Raw genomic sequence first — 15,024 nt, 5'->3', positions numbered from 1 at the left:
ACAGACACCAGAGGGCCAATCAGCTTCGCATCGCAAAGTTCCGATACGCGAAAGGTTCGCTAACCGGATCGCTGCCCGGAGCGCTGTTACAGATATATATCTTGATTTAAACGTTAATTTCTCAAAATCCACTGAAGCACATATATTGAGACCTAGCAAAGGCACATCGGGCTAACAGTCCCTACAATTTTGCCAAGTTTCGTGAAAATCCATTCAGCCGTTCGGGCTAAAAGTGAGTCCAACCGCCCTATGGAAAACTCAATGCAAAAAACGCGTTTTGGGACCCCCCTTTTTTCTCAGCCCCCCCTTGACGAAACCCCACCAAATTTTCAGGGGCTGCTCAGAAACAAAATGTGCCATTTTCCTGAAACTTTCAGCCAATTCCGTCCACAAACGCAAAAGTTATTAGGCATAGAATTTTCAGAAATCCCATAGGGAAAAAATCCTAACTATATATACCTACTGGCGACCGCCAGTAGGTAATATATATAAAAAAATATATATATATATATTGTGTTAAAATCAACAGAAATTAATTGTACCCGGTGTAACGGTCCATTGTTGTGGTAGATTCAGGTATTCCCAACCAAAACAATATAGTGCAATGTTTATTAGTTTTGGGAATTTCCTTCAATAGAATTAAAAACCATAAAAACAATGCAACAGACACGCATTCATTTACCATCTATTTTAAGAAAGACCCATAAAATATTTTACAAATGGATTAACATGTATAAAAAAAAATTCCGTAAAACATTAAAACATTTAAAAACCTCTACAGCAGTGTGTCAGTGTCACCAGGACAAAACTCAAGGATTATTTTGCTGTGGTCACTTTCTTATCAATTAACATACTTATAAAAATGTTCATCTTCTATGTTCTGAACCCCATCATTACGCAAGGGGGACAAACTATCTTGATAAAACGTCCTTGTCCAGCATTCAGTGTTCGATCTTAGGGTGGTCAATTAGCTGTAGAAGATAGCGCCAAGCTTTTCAGGTCGAGCCTGGGCAGCGCATGCACTGCTCTGCAAGGCATGCTGTATTCAGGTAGGGACTTGAAGCTCCACCCATATTTTTTTATAGGCTTGTGTCATTGTCCACTGTGAACTGTGGCTGTTCATTGGTGAATAGGCTTAGTAGTCCCTCCTTAGTACCACCTTGTCTAATTTTGTAACCTCCCATGGCAACACCCCCTGTTACGTGTGTTGTTACTCAGTAGACTTTAATTACAGCCTCCGAGCACTATTTTCTCAAATAGCTTTGTCCTGCCTGCTGTTGCAGGCAGGTCACGCTCTCTCCTAACACTTTTTAACAATTGTTATTGCAATGCAATAGATATCACATTTGCGAGGGTTTAGACTATTGGCATTGTAAATGACAATGCCTTAGATTCATCTGTTTTAAAAACAACACATAAATAAAAGACATTCTCATTTACATTGCCAATAGCTCAAACTCTCATAAATGTGAGACCTATTGCATTGCAAATGCTTGTTGTAATTGTGGTTGACCCTGGGGTGGTGGTCCCCAGGGATTCAATAGGCCTAAGAGGAGGGTTTGCGTGGCCTCCCTTCCCATTATAAACTTTGGCCCTGCCCCGTGGAGGTGGTGGTATATGGGCCTGTAAACAGCCTGACGAGGGAGGCTGCACCCCTCCCCCTTATTTAACAAAGTCTGGGGAGGTGGCATCTCTGGGGTCGAAATCGGCCAAGGGGAGGAGGGCCATGTGTGCTTCCACTTCCCCAATATATTAATTTCATTTTGTCCTCTTGACCTGACCCACTGGGGGGCTGAGGTACAAACAAGCACAGGAGACTGTGCTTGTTTTTTCTCAATTTTGCTACAAATTTGTAGATCCACCCACAATTTTGTGGTAAGATTGCGAAAGAAAAGGCTTTTTGGCCCTCATCCCCAGGTCTAGGGCATCAGGGTATTCTTACCATGACCCCTTCTCTTTTTCATACTTTTCTTTGGAGCTCAGCTGAATTTGAGTCCCAAAATGGCTGCCTGCACTTCCTGGTTGAAGTCCCTGTCCCTAGATATCTATGTTTCATTTTCCTTTAATAATTCTAAAACTACTGAAGAGATTTACACCAAATTACTAAAAGTTCTCTTTCTAGACCAAAAGCTACCTTTCTGCCAAATTTGGTGTAATTCCGTCCAGTAGTTCGAGCTGCAGTCATGTTCAAAATCCCTATGGGAAAAGCACTGTTTTTGACCCCTCTTTTTCTCTGCCCCCGCTTGACAAATCACTCCAAATTAATTCAAGCAAAACTAGGCATACCAAGCCACTTGATTCAAAAGTCGTCAAAGTTAGAAGCAAGTCACAAAATTCCGCAAGTGGGTTTATTTATAGGTATATATATCCATATATATATATATTCACTGAAAAAACCATAGGTTATAGACCATATATAGTTAGGAACTCGCATTTACAAAACCTTATTTTACTCACACAAAACCATTGAAATTCCATATATAGTTAGTTGCACTAACTATATATCGCGCACCCGCAATCCACTGCTGATGATGTCACATATTACATCATTCATGACATGGTCAGTGACATCACTGATGACATCACTGATGACATCTCAAATGACATCACTGATGACATCACTGATGACAACATCCAGTGACTGTATGTTTCTGTAAAGTTAAAATATGTCTTACATATTGAAGAATGAGTGGATGTATAAGTGTCTGGATGAAGGATTTAGTAGGTGCATGACTGACTGTATGAGTGAGTGATTAAATGTGTCTCACTGAGTGCATGGGTTAGTGACTAAACTGTCTTAATTTGTGCATCATTATGTCTGTTGTTCTGTAAACTGTTGCATGTGTTGATAAGTAGCTATATGAGTAACTATATGGGTTATTGATTGGTTGCCCAAGTATTTGTATGGGAGACTGAGTGTGTGTGTGGGTGGCTGGGAGGTGTATGACTCTGTGCATAGATGTGTGAGCAGTTGATTCACTAGATGTATGGTTTCAAAAGTGCATGTGGAAACAGCTGTATGGGCGGTTGACTGTGTGCATGAGTGTATTGGTGAGTGAATAGATATCTCAGTGCTACATGTCAAAGTAAGTATATATGTAAAACACAGTACATGTGAGAGTTGACATATATAAATAACTGTGCATAAGAGCCAGTGAATGTGTGAGTGGCTGTATGGATCATTGTGAACTTGTATCAGGGATTGTATAAGAGAGTAAATATGTGTTAGTATATGTTTGAATAAGTAAAGTTTGTATAACTGTATAGTTGAGGAAATGGAGGTTTGATTGATTCTTTGCATGACTGACTAGGTGTGTGAGTAACTCCATGGATGAGTGACAGTCTGTGAGTGTCTGTTTACACTGATTGTATCTAAGGTTATATTAGAGTCTGAAGAGGTTCATCGTTTTATCACATGAATGATATCATCAGTGATGTGATCAGTAATGTCAAATGAGATGTCATCAGTGATGTCATCAGTGATGTCATTTGAGATGTCATCAGTGATGTCATTTGAGATGTCATCAGTGATGTCATCAGTGGTGTCACTGACCATGTCATGAATGATGTAATATGTGACATCATCAGCAGTGGATTGCGGGTGCGCGATATATAGTTAGTGCAACTAACTATATATGGAATTTCAATGGTTTTGTGTGAGTAAAATAAGGTTTTGTAAATGCGAATTCCTAACTATATATGGTCTATAACCTATGGTTTTTTCAGTGAATTTTCAAGGTTTTGTAAATGCTAATTCCTAACTATATATGGTCTATAACCTATGTTTTTTTCAGTGAATTTTCAAGGTTTTGTAAATGCTAATTCCTAACTATATATGGTCTATAGCCTATGGTTTTTTCAGTGAATATATATATATATACATACATATATAAACATCTATCATCTGTATATCTATATAAATACAAACATAAATGCATGCATACATATACTTATATGCATACAGATGCATGTTATTTACATGAAAGTTGAAAAAACACTAATAAAAGCAAAGCTAAAAAACCACCTCATTACAAACAGAATGGCTTTAACTTAAACGAGGGCGAGATCTATTGCATTTTCAATGCTTGTTTACTTTGGTTCCATCAAGAAGGCATTCAGATGTGTCACACATTTGCCATAAATTCTGAATGTTAGCACTCTAGTTGCACATTAGATCACTGTAGTAAAGCTACTGCTCACCAGGGACGTCTGCTGCTGGTATTCAAAGTGCATGTTTCAGTCTGCATGTCAGAATTTTTTTAATGAAATAGAAGAGGAATTGAGAAGTCACTCAAAATGATCCCTAATTTTTCTTTCTGAAGCAATAATCATATTTTCTATGGCAAAATTAACCCCCTCATGTTGTTCCTTTTTAAATTGAGTGTTTTCAGACTTACCACTTCATTCCAATCAAGATGGCTTCTGGTGTGCCATACTTTTGTCATAAGTAAGACTGTTAGCGCTCTAGTTGTTCTTTAGAACACTCTGGGACATTCTGTCATTGGGCTATACTTGGGCTACATCTGGGTGATATTTGGGCTACATTTGGGCTCTTTTGTCTCTGGTGGCCATTTTGGGAGACTGCATGTCAGAATGTTTTAATGAAATAGAAGAGGATTTGAAAAGTCACTCAAAATGTGCCCTCATTTTTCTTTCTGCAGCACTAATCATACTTTCTATGGCAAAATATACCCCCTCATGTTGTTTCTTTTTAAATTAAATGTTTTAAGAGTTACCACTTTATTCCAATCAAGATGGCTTCAGGTGTGCCATACCTTTGTAATAAGTAGGACTGTTAGCGCTCTAGTTGTTCTTTAGAACACTCTGGGACATTCTGTCATTGGGCTATACTTGGGCTACATCTGGGTGATATTTGGGCTACATTTGGGCTCTTTTGTCTCTGGTGGCCATTTTGGGAGACTGCATGTCAGAATATTTTAATGAAATAGAAAAGGATTTGAGAAGTCACTCAAAATGTGCCCTAATTTGTCATTCTGCAGCACTAATCATACTTTCTATGGCAAAATATACCCCCTCATGTTGTTTCTTTTTAAATTAAATGTTTTAAGAGTTACCACTTTATTCCAATCAAGATGGCTTTAGGTGTGCCATACCTTTGTAATAAGTAGGACTGTTAGCGCTCTAGTTGTTCTTTAGAACACTCTAGGAGGCTGCAGTAGAACACAAAGGAATCAACTGACAGTCTCTGTCCTTGTTGGATGTTCATGTTTTACTGAGAATGTCAGACTTCATTTTCACATGACTGAGAAAGATAATGTGAATTTACAGAAAATATGCTTTCAGTTTAGCTTATAGATCCCCTTCCAAACCACTGTGGGAAAATCATGAGATATTAGTTTTCTTTCAAACAATATTCATGATATCACAGCAGAAGGTTTTTTCACATGGTAATATCACCTTAGAACCCACCACAATTCCTAAAACGAGTATGGTACCATCAACAAATGATTTATAATGTAACTAAAGTCCTAAAACCCTCTATTAACTACAATGCTTTTTAATGAGGTGCTATCATGTATATTGGTCCCAAGATGGCTGCCAACACTTCTTGGATGAAGTTCTGACAGCCAATCAGATCAGATGTGTGGTTAGGCTCCGCCCAGATATATATCTTTTTTTGAACCTAAATTACTCAAAATCCACTGGAGCACATATATTGAGACGTAGCAAAGGCACATCGGGCTAACAGTCCCTACAATTTTGCCAAGTTTCGTGCAAATCCATTCAGCCGTTCGAGCTAAAAGTGAGGCCAACCGCCCTATGGAAATTAACATGGGAAAAACGCGTTTTGTGACCCCCCTTTTTTCTCGGCCCCCCCTTGATGAAACCCCCCCAAATTGTCAGGGGCTGCTCAGAAACAAAATGTTCCATTTTCCTGAAAATTTCAGCCAATTCCGTCCACAAACGCCAAAGTTATTAGACATAGAATTTTCAAAAATCCCATAGAGAAAAAATCCTAACTATATATACCTACTGGCGACCGCCAGTAGGTTATATATATATATATATATATATATATATATATATATATATATATATATATATATATATATATATATATATATATATATATATATATATATGTGATCAAGGCCTTGTTTGACCGAAACGCGTAATGGGGGTGTGGTGGAGAGCAAAATAAAATAACTAGCACCAGTACCTGGGCTCGTCTCTTCTTTTCAAACCTGCGTGACTGCTGGAGACGTCTTTTTGCCTAATATATATAAATATATTTACTTGAAGAAGAAGGATCACAAGAAAACAACAGCCAGCCAGGGCAAAAATCTGGATCCAAAAGGATACAATGAGTCACAAAAAAAATATATGTATATATGTATATGTATATATATATATTCACATATATATATATATATTTTTTTTTCTTAAACTCTTTTGCTCCTTCCGCTTGCCCCCGCCCTCGCAGAGGATCGCATATAGTTGGAGGAGCGTGCCAACATAGGAATCCACTGAATCAAAGTTCAATGAAGCGTTCACTCAGAGTAGGCAAACACCAGTGATGGTGATATATTCCAGGTTACGCATTTCGCTCGCACAGCGAGCTTGGTCACACAATGAAACCGGGGAAAGTCAAAACATTACATAGGCATTTTAGACACAAATGTAGGACCAACAAATTGTATACTCTAACATTGACAAATGGCATCCATTTTGTAATGTATAACCTTTAGAGAGTTAAGGTTGTGTATAACATCATACTTTCACCTTCTCATTTTATAGTCACAGAAAATGTATTATTGACAATTATAAATCAAAATCAATCTCAAAAGCGAAGGCTGAAAACCAGGCAACCAAATAGTTATATAATAAAGCCAAGGCACCATCTTGTAACGTGTATGTTTACCAAAATTAAGTGATGTGCACAGTGAAAACACAAACAATGTCTCTCCATAAATACAAGCACACATTAATTATTGGCATTTTATGCTAGTATTCAATATAGATGACTAGCCACATCCACCTAGGGCTTCGCAAAACATACACCATAGTTATGTTTTCCTATACATCTTGCCACTGTATGCTATTGCATTAATCTCTATTGACACTAGATAATTCGATTGTCAACACTGCCAGTGTTTATGGTGTACACTTTTCCTTCGGACCATAAACAGTAGTGGGACACCTGGTTTTACCATAATAATTTTACTGGCACCGGGCTGACTGGAACTAAATACAATTTAAACTACCATACCACTGTAATGGAGAGACATTGACATTTTCAGTGGCATCACTGATGATATCATTGATGATATCTTAGATGACATCACTGATGCCATCTTCCACAGAAACACCCACACACTCACTCACACACCCAACAACCTCTCATGCATCTATTCACACACCCCAGCACCCATTCACATACCCATTCATAGACCCATACAACTTCTGAGACACACTCACTCATTCATACAGCCACTCACACAATCACTCTCACATATTGCCACTCACAGACCTATACAGCCGCTCACACACTTACTCACACATCCATGCAACCACTCATATACCCATTCACATACCCACACAGCCACTCACACAACTACTTATTTATCCATACAGCCACGCACTCACCCGTACAGGTAGTAATAGAGTTACAAAACCACTTACATACTATGTGTTGTCAAGGTGTTCCAGGTATTCCATTCTGTTCGGAACTCAGGATTATGATGTAATATGTTGGTATATGTAGTTCTGAATGCAGAAGCTGTTGAGATTTTGCTGTGGGTGCAGTCTTGCTCCTGAACTGTGTAGCTACCAATAAGCTATCTACAAGAAGTCAAGTCCCTGCCTCATTTATAGTTGCTACAGAATTGTGGCAATGAGCTGACTACACAGTGAACCCTGTGTGCATTTACCGGGTTCAATGCCTCTGATCATCTCATTCTGGCCTGCCACTCCATTATTCCCATGGAGCGAGATTTCTACTGTTGTTTCCATGTCACGGCGATCTCGGTTGCTGTGCTGTGCAAGGATTCGTTGAATACTTAAAAAGGTGATGCGTTGCAGTTGTTGCATTCGGCCAGTCTAGTGCTGTGGTGAAGATTTTCGGCTGCCATCTTTAAGGTACGGTTTCTCTTACCGTGATGTCTGTGCGTCTGATGCACTTCCCTCGGTGGCCATTTTGACTTTCTCTTCTCCGATCATGGTGCCTGATGGAGCCTGACTCCTTCTTGCTGCGGTCTGCAGTGCATGTCATGTGTGATCGCGCCGGGTGCACACTGGAAACCATACTGGGGTGGTGTGTGCCGGCACGCAAAGGATAAACACTGTCTAGTGTTCCCTGCCTACAGCACTGTGTGAACGTGACACTAGACCCTCCTCATATTTTTGGGGGGGGTTATTTTGGATAAACGTTATTCTTCGCATAGCCGTCCTTTTCTACATCAGCAAACGAAACCGTTCTTTTCTATTTTTATCAAGTGAAACTATACCCTTTCCTCCTGCGTGCAGAGAACTTCTTCCACTACTGTAAGTTTCTACAAGTACTGCCTTGCTGCACATCTCAACAGGTATTGACATGGTAATGTGCACACCTAAACACCAGGAAGTTTTCACCATGAAGGTTTCAACTAAGTCTCTATGTGTACAACCATTTACAGCAGGATTGCCGGTGATCTGCACACCTAAACTAGGGTTTCCTGGTTATCATTTCAGTTTGTGTTCACAGAGATGTGTACACTTGGTTAATCTATTCTAGAAAGGGCCCTCTAAGTCTGGAATTCAGGTGTTGCAATTTTTCATAATAGCACATTCAGTTGAGAATGTACTGTGTGTGTATTTTCTTAGGGATGCGGTGTAACAAGATCCCATCATTATTTTAACTAGTATATTCCTTTTTTTGTTTTAACATGTGCACCATGAAAGCTATCAATCCCCTTCTTTCTCAGACAACCCTGGGGAGCCACCTGTTAGATGTGAAGTATGGTATGATGCCTTTGAAACCTATTTGGGAGCCTTTGGTGCACTCAGGTTTACTCCAGAAAGGAAGAAATGTTTACTTCGCCAGCCACTAGGGTTTGAAGGGAGGTCCATATTGAAACATTTTCCTGATGTAGCATCACAAGAGGGTGATGTTTTAGATAAATACAGTGAGACTGTCCTGATAATAAAAAACAGATTTGACAAGCAACCCAGCCTAATGGTCCTCAGGCACAAATGTTTCAAACGTAAGCAATCTGAGCGCGAAGAGGTTGCTGGCTATATATATTCATTGTATATGTTGGCTTCTGAATGTCAATTTCTGACATTTACTGCTTAGTTGATCATAGATCAGTTTGCTTACCACTTTAAGGACAAACAAATCAGACAAAAGTTGATAAGTATGGGTAATCCTACTCTTGAAGAAACTTTCAAGGTTCCCAAAAGCATTGTACTATATCAAGCCTCCTTTGGGGAACTGAAGGATAAAAATTTAGTGAGTGTGGGTGCGATGGAGGGGTAAAAAACCAAACTGAAGACAGGACGTCCTACATCTACTAAACTAGATAACTTTATTTCCTGGAGCTTGGGTATGTGCATGTAGTGTAGTAATCCACCACATCCCAAAGGTGGCAAGTGTCCTGCAAGTAATGTTATATGCAACTATTGGAAAAAAGTTGGTAATTTTGTTAAAGTGTGTTTGAAGAAGAAGTCCCACAAGAAAAGTGTTGCATGTGTCCTCGAATCTGAAGGAAAGTGTGACTCTGAAATCATATTGGCGGTGTGTGATGGGTCAGAGAAAGGAGATGTACTACTAGATGGTGATGCCTCAACTTGTTTTGATCCCATCATGGAGGTTGTGGTGGGTGTAAAGGCTCTCAATCTTCTGGTAGATTCTGGAGCCAGGATTAATATGATAATGTAAAAGCTTTTTAAAGAGACCTGGGGTGATAGACAGCTATATTCTTATGATCGTTCTCCTGTATCCTACGAGGGTCGTAGAATCTAGCTATTGGGCTACTTTGAAGATGAAATGTTGTTAACGGGCAGAAAAATTAAGGGAAAGAGCTATGTAGCTTTAAAAGGACTTAACATATTTTGTTCGATCAAGGTCTGTTTGGCATGATATTAAAACCAGGGACAAAGGATCAAGTCCCCGTTGTTTTTTTCTGATGGTTGCCGTACAAATTGGAAGGAAAGATTTCCTACAGTTTTTGGAGACGAATTAGGAAAGATAAGTGGGTTCAAGCATAAGATTATCAAGAAAGAAGGAGCAATACCTATTAAGCACAAACTAAGGGAGGCCCTTTTAGTATTAGAGAGGTCTTAAATAAAGAATTGGAGTCTCTTTCTCCATCTGGAGAACAACAACGACCGCAACACCAGCACCCTGCTTGACAACCTCGCCAACCTGGGACTCAAGCAACTGGTGTCCACCCCCACCCACCTCGCCGGACACACACTCGACGCAGTCTTCTCTTCCAGCACAGACATCGACTTCAGCCACGCCACAGAGCTTCAATGGACGGACCACAGCTGCGTCCACTTCACCTTCAAGAGAACGACGACCCACCAACACCAGCAACAGGCCGCCCGCAGAAGCTGGAACAAGATCACAGCAGACCAGCTCGCCACCTCCCTGAGCCAGCACCCTCCTGCCAGCTCAGCGAACCCCAGCCAGGCCGCCGACAACCTCACGAAGTGGATCAGCAACTGCGCGGACGAACTCGCCCCACTGAGGACCCCGCCTAGCAGACCCGGCAGCAAGAAGGCCCCATGGTTCACCGACGAACTCAAGAGCTCCAAGAAGAACTGCCGAGCCCTCGAGAAAGTCTGGAGAAGGGAACCGACACCGGACAACAGGACCTCCTTCAAACTTGCCACCCGGAAACACCACCAGCTGATCCGCGCCGCCAAGAAAACAGCATTCAAGGACCGGTTGGACAACAACGCACACAACTGCAAGGAACTCTTCAACATCGTGAAAGAGCTTTCCAACCCCAGCGCAGGAAACAACGACATCACCCCATCGCAAGACCTCTGCAACTCCCTCGCTTCATACTTCCACAACAATATCGCGGACATACACAACAGCTTCAACAACCAACCAACGCACACCATGACCGAGCAACCACCCCCCACCACCACCCTCCACGCCTGGACCCCGATCAGCACCGAAGACACCATCCGCACGATGAACTCCATCCACTCCGGATCACCGACCGACCCCTGCCCTCACCACGTCTTCAACAAGGCCGACGCTGTCATCGCACCCCACCTGCGAGACATCATCAACACATCCTTCGACACCACCATCTTCCCTGAGAGCTGGAAACACGCCGAACTCAGCGCTCTACTCAAGAAACCAACAGCGGACCCCACCGACCTCAAGAATTACCACCCCATCTCGCTCCTCCCGTTTCCAGCCAAAGTCATCGAGAAGACCGTCAACAAGCAGATGGCCGCCTTCCTCGAGACGAACGGATCCCTCGACCCCTCACAGTCCGGCTTCCGAGCCAACCACAGCACCGAGACCGCCCTCATCGCCGCCACCGATGACATCCGAGCCCTGATGGACAATGGAGAAACAGCACCCCTCATCCTCCTAGACCTCTCCGCGGCATTCGACACGGTCTGCCACCGCACCCTAGTACGGCGCCTCAGCAACATCGGAATCCAGGACAAGGCGCTGGAATGGATCATCTCCTTCCTCGACGGAAGAACACAGAGAGTCCGCCTACCACCGTACAAGTCAGAGGCCTCCGAAGTCATCTGCGGCGTCCCCCAAGGATCATCTCTGAGCCCCACCCTCTTCAACGTCTACATGAGCCCCCTCGCGGCCATCGTACGCAAACACAACCTCAGCATAATCTCCTACGCCGACGACACCCAGCTGATCCTCTCCCTGACCAACGACCCCGCCGCCGCCAGAGCCAACCTGCACGAAGGGATGAAAGAGGTAGCCGAGTGGATGACGACCAGCCGCCTGAAACTGAACTCGGACAAGACGGAGGTCCTCATCCTTGGCTCCTCACCCTCCGCCTGGGACGACTCCTGGTGGCCTCCCGCCCTGGGCACCGCACCCAAACCGACAGACCATGCACGCAACCTGGGCTTCATCCTGGACCCCTCCCTCTCCATGACCAGGCAAGTCAACAACGTGTCCTCGGCGTGCTTCAACATCCTACGCATGCTACGGAAGATCTTCTGGTGGATCCCCACCGAGACCAAGAAGACCGTCACCCAGGCCCTCGTCACCAGCCGACTGGACTACGGCAACGCCCTCTACGCCGGTACCACCGCCAAGCTCCATAAGAGACTCCAGCGGATCCAGAACGCCTCAGCCAGACTCATCCACGACATCCCACGAACCAGCCACATCTCCGGACATCTGAGAGACCTTCACTGGCTCCCCGTCAACAAAAGAATCACCTTCCGCCTCCTCACCCACGCACACAAAGCCCTACACGACCAAGGCCCGAGCTACCTCAACAGCCGAGTCAACTTCTACGCTCCCAAACGCCACCTCCGATCAGCCAACCACGCCCTCGCCGCCGTCCCCCGCATCTGAAGAGCGACTACAGGAGGAAGGTCCTTCTCCTACCTGGCCGCCAAGACCTGGAACTCCCTCCCCACCGACCTGCGCCTGACCCAAGACCACCTCTCCTTCAGGAAGAAGCTGAAGACCTGGCTGTTCGAGCAGTAGCGGCACTCCCCCCCCCCCCCCCCCCCCCCCAGCGCCTTGAGACCCTACGGGTATGTAGCGCGCTTTATAAGTGTCACTGATTGATTGATTGATTGATTGATCTTTGTGCTGAAGGCATTGTTGAACCCACTGAGTCCTCCCTGTAGCTTTCTCCCTTTGTAGTTGCCCGGAAAAGGAGTGGACAACTGTGTGTTTATGTGGACCTGAGGTATCTTAACAAGGAGATCTGGGTGGATTTGCATCATTTTCCCAAAATAAAGATCTTTTTACTTGCATACAGGGAGGAAAATGTTTTACCAAGTTGGATTGGCCATTGTATATCACCAGATTGAGCTACATCCAGAATCTCATCATCTTACTGCCTTCACTTCACCTTTGGGCACTTTACAATATTGTTGCATGCCGTTTGTGCTAGCTTCGGTTGCCTCAGTGTTCCAAAGGGTGATGTTCAATCTCATAAACGATGTTAATGGTGTTCTTGTTTTTGTAAGTAATATTCTTATTTTTGTGAAATATGCTACATCACATGACAAGGTCTTACAGAAAGTTCTAGACATTTTTTCTAAGAGGGGTGTTGTGTTAAAATCAGAGAAATGCAAAATCAATTGCTATGAAGTAGAATACTTGGGGCATTTTATCTCAGGAGAAGGTACCAGACCCAGTCCAGGTCTAAAAGATGCAATAGTTGATGTTCCTCTTCCCACAGACAAATTCAGTGTGAAATCATTATTAGGATTGTGTGAAAGTTCACCTCATCACCAACTTGTTAAACAAGGGGATTACGTTTGATTGGGATAAAAACTGCATGGAGGCTTTAACCCTAATCAAGTCCATGTTGAGAAACAGCAAGCTTTGAAGCCTTTTGATCCAGAGCTTTTGTGTTGTATCACTATGGATGCAAGCCAAGTAGGACTTGGGATGATCTTGACCCAATAGGTTGAAGGAGTGGAAAACACCATCATGTTTGCCTCTAGAGTACTTAAAGAAGCAGAGTTGCAATACTCTGTTATTGAGAAGGAACTTAGCTTGTGCATGGGCCATTGAAAAGTTTCACCCATATGTTTGCTGGATACAATTTTTGTTACAAACTGCTCACAAACCCCTAGTCAACATTTTAGGGGATGACATGAGCAAGTGTTGCACTCCCAGGATTTTGAGGATGGTTACCAAACTTCTCCAATATTAGTTTGATGTGTCCCACATTTCTGATGGTAACAACGGAAGTGAAGTGTGGGTGTCTCCCAATTTGGAAAGTGGGGCCCTCTCACACCCATTTGGGTGTCATGCTTCATCATAGGGCTTGCTCCTTGTCAGGCCAGCGCTGCAATGGCTGATGGGCACCTTAAGGGGGGGCTTTGTCTGAGATCTTATTCCCAAGCCATGTATGTGAGGTGCATGTTAGGGGCCTAGTGGTGTAGATGTGAGGAGAAATAAAATGTGGCAAGGTGGTCTTCAAAATGAATTTTAATCTGTGAGCCCCGCATCTCATTAAAACCAGAATAGGGAAACCGCTGATTATAATGGTTGGATGTGTATATATGTGTGTAGTCATGGTCAACATGTTTCTTGCCCTATGTGTGTAAATCTCTCAGCAATTCTTCAGGACCTATCTTGATGCCCTATCTAAACAGTTGGTTGGTTATGAAAAGTGAACCAAACACTCTAATGACCTTTCAATGAGGTACCTTAATAATACAAATTATGGGACCAACGCAATTCGGGTTCAAGTCACACCTGATCAATAGTTAGGCAGAGCAACAATCGTTACAAAAGTTAATGTCATGAGTTTTCCTGGAAAACAGATGCTGGGAACCTACCCCTTGCTCTGCCTCCCTCCTCCCTACGAAGGTCACTCCTTTTGAACTTTTGAGAGGGAGCCAACACTAGTTTCAGAACCGGTTAGATGTCAAAGTGGCTTAAATTTGATTCCGATGTGAAGCAGCTGATGCTCATGGTGAACGAGAACATGTTGCTTTCTCAGGGAAAACAAAAAATGTGGTCAGACAAAAAAAGGGGTGCCAAGTTGGTTCCTTTGACCCTTGTGGACATGGTTAGAATTAAGTCTCCTGTACATGTCAAGAAAGGGGATGGTAAATTTGGTGAGCTGGTCAGAGTGCTAAAAGTCAAAGGCAATGCTGTACTGGTTGAGGGTGGACATTGGTGGAATCTTGACTGGGTTATTAAACCAAGACCAATCTTGAAGCCTTCTGGTCCTGAGGTGGAGAGTGGGTCTGGTGTGAACAATGAGTTTTTGGCATTTCCCCAATAGAGGTTTGGCGGGGAAAGTTCTTGAGTTCTTTTGGGATCTCCCAACTAAGTAGCGCCAGGAGAATCTCTAGAGTCAGGAGGATTCCCATTCGCTT

The sequence above is a fragment of the Lissotriton vulgaris genome, chromosome 12 (genome assembly GCF_964263255.1).
Source record: "Lissotriton vulgaris chromosome 12, aLisVul1.2, whole genome shotgun sequence".
Taxonomy (NCBI): domain Eukaryota; kingdom Metazoa; phylum Chordata; class Amphibia; order Caudata; family Salamandridae; genus Lissotriton; species Lissotriton vulgaris.
Note: the sequence above shows the minus strand (reverse complement) of the source record.